Raw genomic sequence first — 15,532 nt, 5'->3', positions numbered from 1 at the left:
ATGTATACACAATGATAACAGAATTTCTGGCAGTTTGTTTAGGTGGCTAATTATATAATTATGCAGCTGCTACTGCACATGTATTGTCCTTGTTTCTGTGCAGTGTGTTGCTCTCTCGCTTGCTATTTTTGTCTTCCTCGTCAGTCACTCTTGACAGTTGGCCAGCATCAACCACAGAACAGACTTCATGAAACAAAAAAGTTACGACTAAAGAGATGAAAAACAGAGCAAACTCTAGGGATATTTAGTAATCAGGTAACGAGGGTGAAGAAAGGAGATTAGATTGCCGCTTGGCTCAGTGCTCTTTTCCATGCTGCTGCTCCCTTTCTTCATATCTATTTAACTTTACATATTTATCGAGCATTATTTGTTTCTCTGAGGAGTATGGGCGGTGAACCTTTCTGTCTGACATGGCTGGCAATGGCACAGCAGTAATTGTGAAAAGCCAGAGCTAGAGAAGTGCATATCTCTGTGTGTATGAGAGGGAAGGAGAGGAGGAGAGAGAAAACGAAAGGGTGGGGAGGTGCAGTGAGAAGCAGGGAGGGGGCATGTAGGAGGGAGGGTGAAGGCGAGAGAGAGAGAGGGAGAGAGAGAGGGAGAGACGGAGCGGGAGAACAAGCGGCTCGCCTCATTCCGCTTCTTTCTCAGCATCCATTCTGTGAGACCCTATTCCGGAGCAGAGACAACTACATAACAGGCAAATTGGAGAAGGAAAGGAGGAAAAATCCATTGAGGAGGGAGGATATCGAGGAAAATAACACATAATCAGGGCTCACTGGCATCCACTATCACCTCTTCTAGCTTTGGGAGAGGTGTCTGAAAGTTTTCATCCGGGGGGGAAACCCTCCCCTTGTTGTGGGGATGAACAGCGGATGCTGAATTTCATTCCTGAAGGCAGGAGGAGATCTGTGAAGACCGGCTGGATTCACTTTCAGTGGAGCTGGTAGTGCGCACCAGAAGAGATCCTACAGTGCCTCTTTCCCTCTCTCGCTCAGTCTCTCGCACACGCATTTTCCAGTAGAATACATAACACTGTTTCACTGTGCCAAGGTGGAATATCAGGGGGAAGCATCCCAAAAGAAATTCTCCTGAACCACGGAAGTAAAGGGGAACGGATTATGTACAGAATCAATGAAGGACATCCTGTTCACAAAAAGTAAGTTCTAACCTGGAGAGGCTTTGAATTTGGTTCTGATTCTGAGAGAGTTGGAGGATTTTTGCCCTTTTTCGTGTTGTGGAGCAGCACCGAGCTTCGGCCAGCTTATCTTGTGGACTGTAGGTTTCTGGATGTTATTTCAAGGTAAGGACGCATCCACGGGCTCTCGCACATTAATGGCACCCTCCAGGTTTTTGAGAAAAGGGCAGATTAGGGAGCCGAAAAGCTCAGCACGAAAGATACAGTGACATGGGAAGGAGAAGGGAAGATGGAAAAGGTGCGTGAGTCTTATCCTAGAACGTATTTAGCCAGTTTTATAGAAAGTGTAAAGTTGAGCTAAATGTCTGAATAATACAATAAAATGTCAGAGGGCTTACAGAGAAAATCATGTTTTTTTCCACGGCCATTGGATCAATACTCCCCTCTGCAGAGAAGAATGTTTGTCCATGTGTATCTGCATACTTGTGCATGTGTGTTTGCTGAGAGGGGAGATGCCTGTCTGCAAAGCAATTCATCTCTTTGCTTCCTCGCTACATAGCAGTTATCACCAGGGGAGGCTGCTAGTGGAAGGGGCATAATTGCGGTGGCTGTTTGTCCTCGTCTTTGCAACAGCTAGTATCTGAGAGCGCAGGGAATTACTTTTGTACAGTAGCCACATTTTATTCATAATGGTGAGTGCCTCTCTGCATTTTAACAGCTGCTCTGTCCCTTTTATCTCTGCTTGCAGAGAACTGATTGTGTCCAGCTTTACACTATCTAAGACAGCCTACGTTATACCTTCACCTTCAGTTTCCATGTATAAGTTTGTCGGTATGATTCTGGCACAGCAATGCATCTCTTTCATGTCTCTTTATCTCTCTGTTTTTTTCGTGCTCTTCCTCTCCAAGTGGGAAAGTGATGATACAGTAATTTCTTTATATCTCCTGCTTGCCAAGGTCCTTTCCGGATGGAAAGACTGTTTTAGGAGACGGTGCAGACGAACAGACAGAAGGATAAGGGTGTACTATTGTGCTCTTTTGTGGGAAGAGTGAATATGCTGCCCTCTTGATCAATACCAGACAAGTGCAAGGCTACCTCCTTTTGTAAGACGGTTGAAATATTAATGATTGCATGAGCATCCTGTTGGTCCCCTGAAATATTTAAAATAATTGAATAATAAATAGCCTGTCTAAGCTGTCAAAGCCCAACTTTGTCCTGGGCAGATGATTATAATGCCACCTCCTCATGTAACATGCAAAACAGTGACCATTAAATGCCTTTGCCTCTGGATATAAAAATTTCAAAAGAAGTGTCTCTCCTCTTGCAGAACATCCACTGGGGGGAAGTGGAGCCTGATGGGAAGTTGATGACAGCTCCTGTGTATCTGGCGTTGACTGGCTATAGGTGGCTCAAATCGCCAATTGTGCCCCTGCATACATAGCTTGATTGCAAGAAGCTGCTGTGCACAAATGCTCTACTGAAATCACATTTTGCATTCAAGAGACATAATATGCAATTGCTTCCTCTTGAAAGAGATACAAACCTCTCATCTGCTCTTCCTGCTGTATTCATTTAATCTAATGAGCTACATCCACATTATGTATATGTTAAATATGCGCACGCACGTACATACATACATATGTGTTTGTGAGAGCGTTTGAGAGTGAAACGGAGTTTCTGAGTGTATCTGGTATCTGCGTGGGTGTGTATTTGTCCAGAGCTCTAAGCTTCATCCCTTTTGATGTTTTATTGAGTGTTAACCATGGTTGGACTGACGCATTGCCTCTGATATGGAGTGGCATGGTTAAAGGAAAGCACTAAGACGGACTTGGCTCTTCCTTGTAGTTCTTTTAACTCTGAATTAGCAATGCTGTGTCTGCCTCTTTCAGCCCTTTGGATCTGGTAAATGATTTGGTTCAGGCACTGTATATGTGCATCAGTGCAAGACTGTGTGTGCGCTTGTATACATCTGTCTATGTGTATAATCGAGAGGGATAGATGTGCACTGTGGCCATGCATACAGGATGTGTGTGTGCTCAGGTGTATGTATGTATGCAGGCCTGCCTGTGTGTGTATAATCCCCTTCTCTCTGTGTAAAAGGGGACATACAGTATACAGCCTGTTTTTCTCCCATTTCTGGTGTCAGCAGAGCAGTCAAAGACAAGGCCCTCCATTTTCAGTGATATTATGCATCCTATGAATCACTGTATGGACAGAACAGAGGGAAGGAGCCCTCTTCTACCTCGTGATTATTCAGTGTCATGGACAGCATGTTCACATGCGGCAGAAATCAGAGGAAACGACTTTGATGGCAGAAATGTTGTGGTTTTGATTTATTAGTCACAGAATCGGAGTTTGAATCAGTCTGCGTGCGTGCCAGTAGGCAGCTGAAATCTGACACACCTGCTTCCAAGTACGATAAATCATTTGCAATCATGTGTGTCTTTTTGGTTTGGTATCAGCAAAATATCAGGCAGTTATGGGAGTTGTAAGTCAGACTTGGTATTTTAATATCAGGTTTTTATATTGCAAGTGGTACCATGATACTCAACAACGTTGCGTAAGGGTTCATTGATATGACTATTTCATGAATACCATCAGTTGTTATAGCTTTTCTAAAAATGTCAAACCTCATCACATGGTTAGCTTTCAGGGAGTGGCGTAGTGTTACAAAGTCACAGCACATGTGAGGTATCCATTGCTTTGTTTGTTGTAATGGTAAATGTAAACTGAATATTCTCTTGTTGTATGTTAGTGAGGTGTCAAATTATCTCTGTTAATGAAAGAAATGAAACAGAACAGGCACATATACTGGAGTTTTTCAGAAAGATAAAAAGTGTGTGGGGGCGGTCCCAACTTCCCTCTGCTTAAAGAGTTATGTGTTATTAAGTTTGAGTTTGTCAAGATTTGCAAATGTCTTATTACATTGCATAAATATTACCTATCTATTGAAAGAAGAAGGCGACATGTCTGCGCACACAATGGCAGAAATCCAGTATATTTGATCTTAATATGCATTTAAAGCTGTGAAAAGTGAAGATGAGAGTGAAATTAAATGTAATTTGATCCAGAGTTCAAAGATCAGCTGTATCTTCGCACAGCCATTTAAATACCTTTCAGGTTCTTATTGCTGCAGACATATATAAAAATCATTTACTTGAAATAGTTTGTAGAACATGTAACATTTGTATATCATGAAAATAGTGAAACCACATTCGTGTTTTTTGAGGACAGAGAGCGCTGTCAAAAACGAGCCCTGTACCCAGAAGCAGAACAGCGTATTTTTAGCCTGTCCATTAAGGACGTGGAAGAAAAATCAATGATCACAGACTGAAACACTGGGTTTCAAATTTAACTGTTTTTTTCTTCTGTGACCTTTGGATACAGTTGGGATTGTGTACTTTGTAAATATCAGGTTCTGACATGGTCAATGAAAGTCCCATAAATGTAAATGAAACAAGGTTTTTGTCTCATTTGTTAATATAATTTGTATTTGAATATCTTAATATATTAGTTAACAAATACATTCATAGACTAATTTCTCACTAGCGTCTGGGTAGTAGTATCAGAAGCAGTGCTTTATTCACATTTCTGTCACACACTGTGGCTTCACCACTTTCATTTTACAGGCTTTATGTGTTTAAACTGTTCTGTTGACTTTATTTAAAACGTATTTACACACTCAAGCTAGTGATCGGCCACACATCTGTAGCATATACTGTACATCACCAGCTGACTGGCACAAACAAAAGACCTTATTTTAAAAGGAGGTCTGGTCAGCTGGAGACCAAGCCGTGAACGGATTTGGCTGATCTGTTGTCAGCCCCTTTGAATCCCTGATGAGGCGAAACACAATATGCTCGAACAGCTGTGTCATTTATGGAATATGCTTACTCATCATGGCCGACTGTCGCTGAAAGGAGGGGTAAAGAATTCTGTTTTTATAGAGCATACTTCACAGAAAAAAAAATCATCGAAGCTTATTTATTAATTTGCTAAACAAATGTAGCTCTTTCTTAAAAGACATGTGTGGGAAGACCTTTGGATAAACTGGACAGCTGCTGCACTCACCATAAATAAAATCACATGACCAAAAGCATTGGACAAGTATAATAAGGGCATACAGTGTGTGTGTTTCATTGTGTAGCTCTTATTTTGTATGTGTAGCATCACTGAGAATAACTTAGACCGAAATAAAACATGGGAAGTATGGCCACAGTTTCTTTTATGTACAAAGAGAAACGCTTGGCGAAGAGATGAGGAAAAGAAGCACAAAAGATTTCTGTCTGGTGTCTGTTGAAGATGTGATGTGCTAAATGACTGCTGGTGGCAGTGTAGTCCTTCTGGGATACAGTGAGCAGGAAGTGGCTGTCTGGGGCATGAGGACTGATCTACAAACAGCTTCCATTGACAGTGACCTTGCTGTCTGTGTCACTTTGCAGCGTGACCTTGCCGGGCAAGCTGCCGAGGGCAATAAGTGTCGTACCACCTTTGGAAAAGTCCCTTTCCATGTGTGTCGACAAGGAGCATTAGTAAGGGTCAGGGGTGAGGTAGCTGACGAAGAATCGGGGGCAGAGGGTGTCGCACCATGTGACAGTTGAGATAGAACAAGAGGAAAAGAGCAAAAAGTAGGTCTTTTGGGTTAGTTCTCCTGAAAATAACACAAAACAAAGATCAAATGCCGTCAAATAGTGTCCACAGTTTAAATGAACCTTGATCTCAACTTTTGCTTCACTTAGTCCATCTTTTTCCACCACTAAACCTAGCAAGTGCATCGTGCAGAACACGTGCATACAACCTGCAAGCTGTTTCTTCCTTGATTATGATGGGAGACATCAGAGAATGTATTACTCCTACAAGCTCAGCTGTTATAAATCTGAATGAAATTATATGTTAGATATGAGATTAGGTGGTTTTCCCCTTTAAGCAAAATTACTCTTTGTCAGTGAAACTAATTTAAAATGGAAAAGGGACAAAAAAAATCAAGACATGATTCGTGGGCGGTGTGCTTTCCTGTCACTATCGTTGTTATATTTTGTATTCAGAAGGAACCATGGAGCTTTCTTGGACTTACCTGAGTCACCAAGTGCCACCTGGAAGAAGCCCAAAAGTGATTTGAAAGCATCTGAATTTCACTTACAAAACTCCTTCATATTCCAGCATTTTGCAGATATAAAAAAGTTTTTTCAATGAAACAAATCCGCTGTTGTGATAGGTTGTGTCGTTGTACCAGTGCTAGGTTTTGTCTTAATGGCTTATTACCACCAGTGTTACTGTATGCTGACATCCAGTTCACTTGCAGTTGCTTGTATGAACAGAGGCCTTGCAGTGAAGTACAAGTGTGACGTGCTGTCACATCCTTGACCGTGATGTTGTACAAAGCCCCGTCGCTGTGTGTAAAGGGACACTGTGTCCTGTGGGGCCCTGTGCTATGCATGTTTTCTTAACCTATGTAATTCAGTCAGAATTCATCAATTGACCGACTACTCATTTGAGCCAAAAACAAGCAAATGCAACAACCAAACCACTTTTGTGGTACTACTGACCTGTCCTGTTGTTAAAACCTAATTAAGGATCATTAAATATTCACACAGTAGAATAACCTGCCTATATCTTAATAGCAAGCAATGATTGATACTGGTTCTTTTTTAGCAAGGCCAATTTTGGGGCCATCCATTTTGTGTTTTGCCTCCATCAGCCACTTTAGGATGTCCTTACAGCGACTTTGCCACCTGCATCCTCTGCCTGCACCCTTAGTTTTCAGCTGTGAAACAGGGTATTTAGAGTATTGACCGCATTGCTCTTTAGATGATAACAGAAATGCTGCGTCTCTTGTATCAAGGTGAGTGCCTACTTACATATTCATCTCTTTGTCGTGTGCATTGTTTTGTTTATCTTTATCTATAGTCCCATTAAATGATGGGTATTTGTAGAGCAGATCAAGGGTTGAATATCAAGGGTATAGAAATGATTTATTCAGCATGTGCACTTTTGTGAAACGTAAAATGAATTTAATGCAAGATCCATACTGAAGCATAAGTATGTGCATGGATTTGACAAGACTGAAATTCATTTGTGTTGCTTTTAGCAAAAAAATGTCACTTAAAGAGATCTTACTAATAGCATTAGACAGGCAGCAGTTTAAAATGCATCCTTGAGCTGTGAGCGGACAGGCTGGTGTCCAGAAAGGTTAGGTCGTTATGTACATAACAGTATCCCTTCTAATACTTCACAGGTAGATCTGGATGTGTCAGGGTGTCAGATGTGCCTTTTCATTTCAACAATAGAGGAAATGTCAGTACATGGATACTTCCCCTGCCTCTGAGGGGACTCTGGTCTCTCCAACAGCACTTGTGTCTCTTGCATTGGACAAGCTCCCATAACCCCACTTCTACTAGACTATGAAAGGCTCTCAGCAGGACACTGGCCTTGCACTTGTTAGTGCAGGTCACTGATCCTGGCCTCCTCTGGGCTTACTGCTCGTATGGGCTAAAGTACAGCTTGGATGTTTGTTAGTTGCTTATGTTTTAACGAGTCAGTGGGGAGGAGTAAGAATGTAGACACACCTTAAAGCCCCTGTAACAGCACAGGACTTGACGTTGTTTTGGGAGAGTGAAGTGGCTCGTCTGGACAGGTGTTGAAGGTTCGCATGACGCTGTGCCGTGTCATGTTGAGGAGGTTTAATGTCCTGGTGGGAGAAGATCCTTGTAGAAAGCAGTGTGTTCCAAAGAGCGCCTAAAGAGTGAAGCAAGTCATGAATGAATGACGGAGGACTAGTATATACAGTGGTTTGGCTAAGGATTCATGTAATTGGTGGTCCTGCCTTTTATTGGGTTTCAGAGCCTAAATGTCAATCCTGACTTTTCTATTGGTGTACAAGAAGAAGATGACACAAGATTCATTTCTGTACAGCAACAAAAAGTTCCTTTTGTACCTGCAGCACTCTTTTAAGACAGTGACAGTTGGCTGCTCTCCAGTAAGCACAACCAGCCCAGTTTCATAACAGCACTGCTCCTGAGCTCACATATACTGCAGTCACCTCCTGCTCTATTTCAGGCTTTTGCATAAACTGCCAATAAATTGGGAGGCGGGGCTGTGATTCAGTGTTAGCCTTTTAATTTATTGCCTGATTCTTTCTTATATTTGTATAATCTCAGATAGCTGTCAGCCGGATGGGAGACTCATTAGAACCTTTGTCATGCCGTTGCTCCTGGGCTGGGGAGCATACTGAGGAGATAAGAACTCGTCCTCCCAGCTTCTCTCCCGCTCTCTTTATCACTCCAGCTCGCTCCTTTCCTCTTCTCAGCTTGCTCAGTGTGTTACCAGAGGTTTGACTGTCAAGTGGAAGCTCTAGACATTTTGGAGTCTTTCAGGGAGGTGATGGAGGTTCTGACGGCGGCACATAATCTTCTGCCTGCTGCGGTCTTACTCCTGTTCGCCTTTTGGTTGCAGAGGGATGTTGTCTGATGATTCAGTTGTTTGTCTGGAGCAAATGTGGGCTATTGTGTGTGAGCGTGTGTGTGAGAGACTATGAGTTTGCTGGTTTATGCATAGCTACTGGGTACATGGAGAGAAAAAAGGGAAGGGATTCACAGTGTAAGAACTCATCGAATTTCAGGACTTGCTCTAATGTGTCCTTTAATCGGCTGTAAATGAATAATGTGCAAAAAATCCAAACATCGTTTTTGTTTTTTAATTTTTCACTTCACTAGTAATTGCATCGGCTGTTGCAGGGTTTAAACTCTTACAATAATAACACAGACTAATTATGTTATTAGCTGATGACTTACTTTAGATTAGTCAGTAAATAGATTTCCAAAAGATCTTATTACCACATTACTTAAAATATGTCACTGTAAACCCATCTGTAATAGTATTTGCATTTTAGATTTTAGAGTTTATTACATTACCATGAATTTTTTAACAAGGTTTTATCATGTTTTTTGCCCATTCAGATTGGTATTAATAAGCTTATTCATTATGTGTTTGTGAATATACCCTCAGTTACTGCAAAATTTACTAACACGAGAGAAAAGTAGAATGTTTATTCTCACTTATATTTGTAATCTGTTATTACCGTTTGACATTTTGTCATCATGAAAATACTGCTTGCCCACGAGGGGCTTTGTTTACTTAGTGACTCATCGGATTGAAGACCTGAGTTCACTCTGATATTTGTTTGTGCTGTTGACATTATTACAAATGAGTCTGTATGTCACGACAATATTTGTGGATGTATTTACAGATTGTAAAGGATTTAAATTGGCATTATATCGAAACAATGACGTGAAGTAGAAAGTAGTGTTAAACTATACTGTGGAGTACTTTGTAGTTTGTTGACTTTGTAGTTTATGTTGAGACAGGAAGGCACAGGTACTTATCAAAAGACTGAGAGACGACACCATCACGCTGCAACATTATCAAAAAGATGATCATTACTCTGTGTGCCTCTGCAGGCACTCCATGATGGAACACCTAGTCTGCCATGGTTAGCCGACCCATTCCACTTAGTATTTTTGCTTTATAAATATATGTATTCATTCACAGAACTGAAAGCCACACTGTATAAAGGTCACTAAATGGCACATGCCAGCTGCATTACAAATAGGTCTATATATGCACAAACATGCAGGCTATTGGGATATAAATTACATCACATGCCTTTTTGAATAAAATTGTGGATGATAGCACCACAACAAGAAGCTCCCCCCCGCTACCCTTATAATGTGGGCAATGCATGACAAAGATTAAATGTACATGTCCTCAGAAATACTCACACGTAGTGCGAATTCAGCTCGCCTGCCACGTTAGATATTGCAGGGCCTGTATTGCCCACTCCTATTTGATGAGCCGGGAATTAAACCTCCAAATTTAAACATTGACCTTTACTTCCAAGTATACAAGCGCCACTGCTATTGTCAACATGTGTAATTCCCAGTCCTGGATGCCGGCATGCTCACTGTGAATTATAAATCAATGAGCATGTATTAGTGTAAAATCCTCCAGCACTTGGGGCTTTGCATGTGATGGAGGAATGAATAGGAGGGAAACGGGGCCTCCTCAGGGGATGCCAGGCTGTCCAACTCTGGGTCTGCTGGTCACAGCCTGGAGCTCATCCATACAGATGCACAGAGACAGGGGGCTCATATAGCACTGGCTCTGAAAAGTCTGTTTCTTTGTGTGTCTGTTTGAGTGTGTTTTGATTAGCTTCAGGGAGCCTCAGGAGTTGTTACAGCCTATGTACTGAACAAAGGAAAAGGCACTGTTGCATGATACATAATATTGAACAAAAAATCCCCATGATTTTATATATGTCCATGTTTGTGACACCAGCGATTCTACCCATGGACTCACATTCACTGAAATTCATTTGGTTCTGTCTGGCAGCCGCAACAGCGGTGTGGAGTCATAGCAGGAGGAGCTGGCTTGGTCGAGCAGACACAGTAAAGCTCACCAGCTTCAAAAACTCCTCAGACTTCTTCTACAAAAGAGAGAAATACATCACAGTACTGGAAATGGGCCTACCACTTGATCAAGAAGTGATCTGTGTGATGTGCAATGCAAATACATTGCCGAAATGGGTGCTTAGCAACAAAGATGCTGCCCCTGCCAAGAAAGGGGAATAAGGCTGTTTAACACTGAGTTTTTACTTTGATAGACTGCTTAATCAGTGAGCATGAGAAATGTTGGTAGAAAAGCTCTTTGGTGTGGATATGACCCACACTTTCTGTATCGTAGCAGTTCATGGGCCTTGAACAGCCATAATGCGTTTGGACCTGTCTGTCTTCAGTAAAACAGAGGAGAGTGTGGGAGTTTACCTATGACCGTATGAAGTGGAAAATCTGCTAGTTTTCGTCTCTGCTTCAGACCTTCTTGGAAATGTAGCACATGTTAATTAATATTAACATTTCCAGCAATGCACTGTATTATTGGTATGTACTACACTGTGTCATAAAGTGGTGGAGTGACTTATTTAAGACATATGTGTACCCCAAAGGCATCCCACAAACACCCATGCCAACCCAGCACACACGTGCATAAACACTTGGACACAAAGAAATTTGAATAATTTAGATGGTATGAACATGTTAAGATGCATTATTTCTAAAAGCACTCAACAGAAAGTAATGGGATTATTTTACATGACTGCATCAGGAAGCCTGTTCAACATGTTTGTGTTACTTAAGAAAAGGAGAGCACTTCGCTTCGTTCAGCTAATTAGCAACTTAATGACCTGAGACACTAAAAATGCTAAAACAAAATCACCGCATTTATTGTTTTATCTTTTGCAATTTATAAGGTTACACGATGAAAGCACAACCACATAAACGTTCCACATGAGGTAAACTGAGAGGCAGATTGCACAGCTGATGATCACACAGTTACTTATTTGCCCTGCAGGAAGAAAAAGAAATGACTTTTAACAGCTTACTGCAGGGGTATATGATTAGCTCATTGAGGTTTAAGAGGTTGTTTAGAGCATTTTCAGGGCCCATGCTAATGATGACATGGGAGCCTGTATACAGAGAGGTTGAGAAGTACATTATCTTGACAATTACTGTTCTGTTGGGAGATGAAAGCCCTCTAACACGCTGTTCTGTGGCCGCCGCCTTTAGTCCACTGGGTTGCCCATACACTCTGCGGCCCTGGTGTCCTCTCTTCCGGTGCATCACTCATCTAATCCGGTTACTGTTTGTGACTCACTACTTTCAACTGTCGGGAGGAAAAAAAAGTGCATAAATAATGTATTCCTTGGGTGTATCCACCCCCGGATCAATGGCAATACAAAGACCATCTACAAAGACGGTTGGCTCAAGGCCATATTTGATCACTTCCACCGCGCACGATCACTGCTCCCTTTTTTGTCAGCCCGCTGAGACTCAATTATTTCCAAGTGTTTGTAAGCTATTGTTGAAAGAACACGAAGTGAATATTTAAAGTTGGTGAGGGGAAGAAAATCTTTGATGAGACATGAAAACAGCAGATGGATGGTAATAGTGAACTGTTAAACAGAGAGAGAGGAGGTGAAAGAAAGAGGAGAAAAGAAAATGATGTGATGCAGCATCCTTTTCCTCATAGGGATTCTGGGAAATGTTGCATGCATGGCAGCAGGCTAGTCTCTGCTGTGTTCATACAGTCTGACAGAGGAAAAAAGACTTGCTATAGAACACTTGATCATTTGAAAGCAGCTGATAGAGCAGGTCATACCATTTAACCGAAACTGGAGCACATCTCAGATGGAGTCCCCTACCTAGAGAGGACATAACAACGTTTGGCGAGCTAATCTACTTCAACATTGAAAGCACTGGTCAGTGCTTTTCCTCAGGTGAACCAGAACCGGAAACCACCAAAGCCACATTGCAGATTTTAGGAATGAAGTCATAAACGTCCACACGATCCAGAAGGTGAGATCATTATGTGCAGCTTTGTGGTCCAAGCAACAAGTGACAGCAAACTTCTTGCCACAGAAGCACAGATTTATTTTCCCCTCATATTCTGTGCTGGGTTTGTTCCTCCCTAACCCAGATGGCTGGGCTCATAGCCCAAGATTTTCATCATGGAGAGGAAAAAAAAAAAAAAAAAAATCAATTTTTTTTTTTCATTTCTTACAGTGCAAAATCTTCACAACTTCAGCAAGAATTGATGGTACATCCGATTGGCAATGTACCACCACTCCGGCTGTGCCATGGATAATGAGTATTTCTGTGAAGGGCAAGGCACACACTAAAATTAGATCAAAGGTTTGAACTCTATAGGCATCAAACGATGGACCGAAGTCATGCTCCAGCAAGGGTAGTGCCATGCCTGTTCAGCCACTCAGATGTCACACCACTGGTAATGACAGGATCCGCTTAAGAAGATGTCTTTTGATGTGCAGTTCTCGACTGAGCGTATCTTGGTTTCATCTGTGTAATTTACATTCCAGACAATATTTGAGGGATTAAAACTGTGTAGCTAATCAGGAAACTGTTGCGGTGTGACTCTGCAATCATCGATCAGTGTTCTCTGTACAGTGGCAGAGGACAAGACTCCACCTGCTACAAGAGTCCTTAGTCACACTTGAGTTTTTATTTTTTTATTTAGCTTACAATACTTCCGCCAGCTAAATGTGCAGATTAAGGAGGGAATGATAGCACCTGGGCCATGGAGACTGAGAACGTTGAGCAGAATGAGGATGTGAGAAAGGCCCTTGCTCACCCATTGTTTTAAATTCCATGCATTTCATATTGTAAATGCCATGTCTAGGAGGAGTAAAGACAGATCACCATTTTTTTTACAGAAAAGCAGATTTGTTCAATGTGCTGTCTGACTGATGCAGAAGATGAGTTCATTTTGTTTTCTGCATCCCCTTTTTTGCTGGGAACAGTGCAATACTTTGTGCAGTGAGAAAAACAGATTGATTTTGCAAATATGGATGATGCTCACCGACTTAGGTGGCTGTTCACATATGAAACATTTAAATTAGCCAGTTAGAGAAAGCCAGGGAGATGAAACCATTCGTATGTAGCAGTACGATTTGAAAGAATATGGACAAACATGTAACGTTTGTAACTGTTTTGTTTTTGTAAACCACTGGAAGATATGTAGTTTGGAATATATCGCTGTCTTGTAATCTCATGTGGGATGAGCCAGATGTTTGGCATGATGCGGAAATAAAAACTAAACTAAAACAGTTACATTTAGCCCATCCCGCCTTTTCTTAAGATACATGGCTCTCAGCTATTCTAGTAATCTAATCTAATCTAATCTAATCTAATCTAATCAACTCTAATAAATGCATGCTCTTCATTTGATAAAGGGTGATATAAATGCAGTTTAGTTGTCGGATCATTCACATAAAAACACAAAGATGAGGCGTAGTTTTTGCCCAGCCTTGAAAGGTTAAGAGAAGCTTTGGGTTGTGTGTGAAAATGTAAAATATGGAGCCATATGATGACTCATTGTTCCAACGGTGTACTGTTTCTGAAGTTGAGGTAATGACTGCTGTGTTTTAGAATATAATTTTTATCACTTTACTTTGCCATCCACTTGACTTACACCTCACTGTCAACCGCAGAAAAAAATCAATCCCTATAATCAGTGAAAATGTGGCCCAGATTGTGAGTTGATAAGCATGAGGCTGGCTCATATCGTCGAGGATTTGGGTGGAAAAGTCTGTGACGTTGGCAGGAGCCTCTCCTCTTGTCACTGCAGTCTGATTAAGTGGAGTTAACACCTTAGTAATGGAGTCAGCCTTTCAGCATGTTGAATTGGCAGTGTGTCATGGGATCCGTGCTCACCACCCACTGTATACGAGCGGATCATCGTCTTTTAATCTTTCTAAAATGGAAAATGTAGATTGAATGTTATTAACAGGTGATGAATTGATTCATCATCTGGTCAACCAAACTGAAAATAAAGGCATCTACATCATGCGTGAGGAAAACAGGTAAGATTTTAAGTGGGAGCCCTGCTGATAAATGGGCAAAAAAGGGTTCACTTTGTTTTCATCTTGTTGTCTCGATCAAGCATGATAAAATGCCACTAATCTGATTGTTACAGTATACTTCACTGAAAATGTGGTGCCTCACAGGCTTATCTGCTTTTGGAAAATGTTCAAAACGACTTCTTGTTGACACTGAGCTCAGGTAACCTTGTGTGTACTACTTTGATGAGAGAGGGGGGTGAACTTTCATTAGATTTTAAGTAGGTCACTGTCTGTGCGGGAGCAAGATACAGTAGATTATATGCCTGCTAGCAGGGAGTACACCTGGGAGACAGGGCTTGGCCTTGGAAGTAGAGCACAAGCTTTATGTTCGATCATAGTTAAGACATTAATCTAGGCCAGTGTTATTACCTTGGCTTGATTATTTTTTAGAAGGTTACAAGATTCAGCATTCTTGTGCTGCTGGTCGTTGCGATGGATACAACACTGAGGAACAGTCCAAATATTAGGTTAGGTTAGGTTATACAGCCGGGTTAACTGCTGTCTAAATGTTGGTGTGGGCAGTCCAGACTGCAGAGTATTGTAGAAAATACTGGAGTATTGTCCTTAAAACATGAATATCATTGTTGATAAGTCTCAACAATTGATATTGAGCTGAAACCTAAGGGGTGGTACCCCAAGTTTTTAATGTAACTGCCATGATTGTTTGCAGCTTCTAGTAAATTATTTTAATGGCTACCCCTTCTGTGCCTTTGGAAATGAACATTCAACTTCCATCTGGGTTTATTTTTACCAGCATACTTCAAGAGAGAGGCTGTAGTCTCACTGATATTGAGTCATACTTACAGTAGGTACTTAATGTGTGTCTATACTCACTTATTCTGGTAAGATTACATGGATCCTGAGTCTTATTGGGTTGATCATCAGTGTGGTGCAGAACTAACACACAGACAAACACTTATAGTCACATC

General features: G+C 41.4%; 1 protein-coding gene across 2 annotated transcripts in view; it reads left to right on the top strand.

The window, feature by feature from the left end:
* The first annotated feature begins 559 nt into the window (after positions 1-559).
* The window catches only part of lingo2 (leucine rich repeat and Ig domain containing 2), a 197,951-nt gene continuing 182,978 nt past the window's right edge, over positions 560-15,532 (top strand). Inside the window, exon 1 of one of the 2 annotated variants that reach the window (XM_076739137.1) lies at positions 560-1,156. The gene's annotated coding sequence lies outside the window, so the exon portion shown is untranslated. Of the gene's footprint in view, positions 1,301-15,532 lie in introns of both variants that reach the window. The other variant, XM_076739136.1, reaches the window with a different exon arrangement.

Source organism: Chaetodon auriga, chromosome 9 (genome assembly GCF_051107435.1).
Source record: "Chaetodon auriga isolate fChaAug3 chromosome 9, fChaAug3.hap1, whole genome shotgun sequence".
Taxonomy (NCBI): Eukaryota; Metazoa; Chordata; class Actinopteri; order Chaetodontiformes; family Chaetodontidae; genus Chaetodon; species Chaetodon auriga.
The sequence above is the reverse complement of the archived record's forward strand: the minus strand, read 5'-3'. Positions and strand labels throughout refer to the sequence as shown.